General features: G+C 35.3%; 1 pseudogene; it reads left to right on the top strand.

The window, feature by feature from the left end:
* The first annotated feature begins 858 nt into the window (after window positions 1–858).
* Window positions 859–2,397, top strand: LOC137623869 (uncharacterized; annotated as a pseudogene).
* The last annotated feature ends 2,378 nt before the right edge of the window (window positions 2,398–4,775 follow it).

Genomic DNA, 4,775 nt, shown 5'->3' with positions numbered 1-4,775 from the left:
AGTGTAACGACAGGTGCTGTGAAAAAAGAAATCTTAGGTCTAATATTGAAATGCCTGATAGACAAAAATATATTTTCACAAGATGATGTGAAACAATATTGGCCCTTAAGTATAATAAATAGGGAGGATTCGGCAGTAGAAGTTTTAAAATTACAGATAGAATTAGAGAAAATAAAATTAGATAAAGAACGTGAGCAGAAAGAGAGAGAACTATAGCTAGAGAAAGTAAAAACAGAATCGGCAGAAAGGCTAATCCAGGCTGAATTACAGAAAGAACGGGAGCATGTAGAACTAGAGAAGGTAAAACTAGAAATAGCAGAGAAAATAAAAATAGAATCGGCAGAAAGGTTAGCTAAAGTAGAACTAGAGAAAGAACTCGAGCTAGCTAAGATAAGATTGCTGGAAAAACAGGAGGAAAAGGATATTCCTGAAGCTTTCAATGTCTCTAAGGTTAAGAAACTCTTACCTGTGGTCAACGAACAAGAACCTGAAAATTTCTTTGTAGTGTTTGAAGAAACTGCCAAGACCTTAGCATGGCCCAAGGATAAATGGGTGCTAATAATTAGAAGTTTTTTCACAGGACAAGCTGAGCATATTGTTACTCAGATGATTACTGAGAATGACTATGATACTTTGAAAAAAGGTATTTTAGATCCTCATTCTATTACAGCAGAAGGATATTGGCAGAAATCCCGCAATTCATTCAAGACACCCAACCAAACTTTCCTGGAATTGTGTAATCTGAAGATAAACAGTTACAGAAATGGTTGGACAAGGCAGTTATTGGTAACTATAAAAATTTTAAGTCTCTCCTGTTGATGGAAGAATTCTTGCGTAAGATACAAATCAACGTTGCATATGTATATTAAGGAACACAGTGTAAAGAAACCCAAGGAAGCAGCTTTGTTGGCGGATGGATACTCATTAATTCATAAGGGACAACTTATACAGAAAGCATTCGTCGATAGCAGGGTATGTTCATTTTGTAAGGAACGGGGACATCTAATTCAAGATTGTCTTAATCCTCGGTGCAAAGGTTCTCACCAACAAACTCCTAAAACAAACTCTTTCCCTAATATAGGGAAAAAAGGATAAATCTGAACCAACTGAACATAAGGCCATGCATTGTGCAATAAAGGAAGAGGGTTTTCATAACTTCAAGTGTTAGGGTAAGGTAAAAGATAATACTGTTACAATTCTTCGTGATTCAGCATCAAGTGAAACTATTGTAAGTTCTAATACGAAATCATTTATCACTCCTACAAACAGGTTCATTACAGTTTCGGATCTTACAAGTGAATCGGTACTTCCCCTTGTAACTATTCCTTTGATTAGTCCATACACTGATAGAATCGTGGAAATTGCATACTTGGATAAGGAATTCCCTTGCAAAGAGGAGGACATTTTGATGGGTAATGATTTGGCCAAAGGTAAGGTACACACCAGTCTGTATTATCAATCTCCTGAAATGTATGTAAAGGCCCAGTGTAACATTGTAATAGGTCACAAGCTTCTCAATGAAAACCTGAGAGTGGTGTCATACCCAGTAAAGTTGTCCCTAGCAAGGTAAGTAAGGCAACTGACCTGCTTGACATTCCTACTGAAGATATTGCAAAAGCCCAACAATTAGATGATTTTGTTAAACAGTTGTTTAAGAAGGTTAGAAACATATCAGATGGAGATACTGAAACTCCTCACTTTTATCTAGAAAATAAGGTTCTTATGAGACATTACAGACCTCCTAAGATGTCTTTTCAGGACAACTGGCGTGATAAATTCCAGGTAGTGGTACCTAAAGTCTACAGACAATCTTTGTTGGACTTGGCCCATACTGACAACTGTCATCTTGGAATAACCAAGACATACCAATGATTAGCTGATGATTTCTACTGGCTTGGAATGAAGAAAAATGTCCAGGATTTGTTAAAGCTTGTGTCACTTGCCAACAAGTAGGAAAACCTAACCAAACAATAGCTCCAGCACCTCTCATACCTACTTCTGTACCAAAGGAACCCTTTTCCAAAGTAATTATTGATTGTGTGGAACCTTTAAAGAAGACTAGAAAAGGTAAATAATACATTTTAACTTTAATGTGTCCAACTACTCGTTTTCCCATGGCTGTTCCAGTTAAAAATATTTTTGCTATGGTGATTATCAAACAGTTGCTTAATATTTTTACAGTACTTGGATTTCCAGCAGAAGTTCAATGTGATCAGGGAACTAACTTCATAAGTAAGGTATTTCAGGAGACTTTAGTTACCTTTAATCTGAAACAGGTGATAGCTACTGAATATCACCCTCAAACTAATGGGGCATTAGAGAGGTCACATCAAACTGTAAAATCTCTAATCCGGGATTAAGTTTTCAGTACAGGTAATGACTGGGATGAAGACTTAGATATGCTCATGTATGTACTACGAAGTGTCAAGAATGAATCTACTGATGTTAGCCCTTTCGAACTAATGTTTGGAAGAAAATCTAGACCTTTGCTGACGGCTGTAAAAGATATGATCCTAGACATTTTGAGAAGGAAGAAGTATTTAATGCTTCAAAATTTATAACCACATTCAAGAGCAAGTTGTCTAAAATACAGGAATTTGCCCAGAATAACCTACAGACATCACAAGAAAGGATGAAATTCATTCATGATAAAAAATCTAAGATAAGAACTTTCCAAGTTGGTGATGTAGTGTTGTTGTACCATCCTATTGCGGGTAGCCCTTTAAGACAAATGTATATGGGACCTTATACCATTGCTAAGAAAGTATCAAAGGTGAATTATGTGATAAATACTGCTGACCGTCGCATGAAAACTCAGATGGTTAATGTATATAGGTTGAAACCCTTCATAAGAAAAACTCCGGAGGTATGTAATTTAGTTTTTCAACAAAAAAAAAAAACTGAAAATTCCTTTAGTGTTGAATCTGATGATAATTCTGACTCTACTGTAATTGATGAAGTGATTATGTCTTGGGAAGATTCAAATAATTCTAGCATACTAGGTTCTTTATCTTCATATCTAAACTTTGATAATCGGCAACATTCCCAGCAACTTGAAGATTTGATTTCAGAATATATAGATATCTTTACATATAACCCAGGTAAATGTACTGTTGGACATCATGATGTGATAATAAAACCTGATGTCTCGCCTATAAGGCAGCCCTTTTACAGAATTTCCAAGAGCAAGTTAAACATTCTAAAAGCAGAAATAGACTATTTAGTAGAGTATAATCTACTTACTCCTAGTATTTCACCCTGGGCATCCCCATGCATATTTTTACCAAAGCCTAATCGGAAGTTCCGGATGTGTACAGATTACTGGAAAGTTAATGCAGCTACAGTTAAAGATTCTTTCCCCTTGCCTAGAATTTTGGACATCATTGATAATGTCAGTAATGCAACCTTTCTCACACAGATTGATCTAATGAAAGGATACTACCAGATAGGACTTACTGACAGAGCTAAAGAAATCTCCAGGTTTGTTACCCCCTTTGGGTTTTATTCATACAATGTTATTCCAGCAAATAATGCAATCTGTACTTCAAGGCATAGAAGGAGTCCATGTCTACCTGGATGACATTGTGGTTACATCAAAATCTTAGGATGAACATCTTAAGAAGCTGGAGGAAGTATTCAAGAGGTCAAGGTCAGCCAATCTCACAGTCAACCTGGGAAAAAGCAATTTCAGAAAAGCAACGGTAACATACCTCGGACATACTATTGGAAATGGTAAGGTACTTCCAAAACAAGTTAATATCAAAGCCATCATTGACTATCCTGTACCCAATAAAAGAGGGTCATTACACATATTCTTAGTAATGACTGGGTACTATTCTAGGTTTTGTCCTAACTATCCACAAATAACAGGACCTCTATTTGTTCTAACCTCTTCCAAAAATACTTTTAAATGGTCAGATCAGCATCAGACCATCTTTAATCAATTAAAAAACTTCCTCATAAGTTATCCAATTTTAAGAGCTCTTAACTTAGATCAACTTTGCTTTCTCAAAGTGGACGCTAGTAACCATGGATACGGTAGTGTCTTACTCCAAACCATTCAGGAGGACTTGGGAGATGTGCCACCCTTCGACCACCTGTTCCCAATTTGCTACCATTCAGGGCGCTTTACGGGTGCTCAAATATATATATATATATATATATATATATATATATATATATATATATATATATATATATATATATATATATATATATATATATATATATGGATTAATATCAACACAACATCGTGTTCAAATAGAAATAAATTTCTACCTCATACCTGGGATCGAACGCTAGCCCCTATATATATATATATATATATATATATATATATATATATATATATATATATATATATATATATATATATATATATATATATATATATAGGGCCTATATATATATTTTAGTCCTGGAGCCAAGGGGTGTTTGCATCCATTTTATGTCCACAAAATTACCCTCCTGATTTTGATAGTGGACCACCTTGGACACATTTTTGGCGAGGGTGTTTGTTCTGAAACCCGGCAGTAATGGAGATATTCACGAGTTTGTTAGAAATGCTCTGATGCAAAATCGCTCCAAAAGTTAGGGGTACGGGAAATTAAAATTAACACAACATTGCACACAATTAACCTATGGTTTTGTGTTGGTGCTTAAATTGAAGCTAGTTTAGTTATCTACAACATGAAAACAAGTTCAAGGTCATCAGATGAAAGTCAAGGTCACCAGAGGTCAAAGTGTGACGTAATTTTACTTATGCTTGTAATTAA

The sequence above is a fragment of the Palaemon carinicauda genome, chromosome 30, assembly GCF_036898095.1.
Source record: "Palaemon carinicauda isolate YSFRI2023 chromosome 30, ASM3689809v2, whole genome shotgun sequence".
NCBI classification, from domain to species: domain Eukaryota; kingdom Metazoa; phylum Arthropoda; class Malacostraca; order Decapoda; family Palaemonidae; genus Palaemon; species Palaemon carinicauda.
This window is presented reverse-complemented; position numbering and strand designations above follow the sequence as displayed.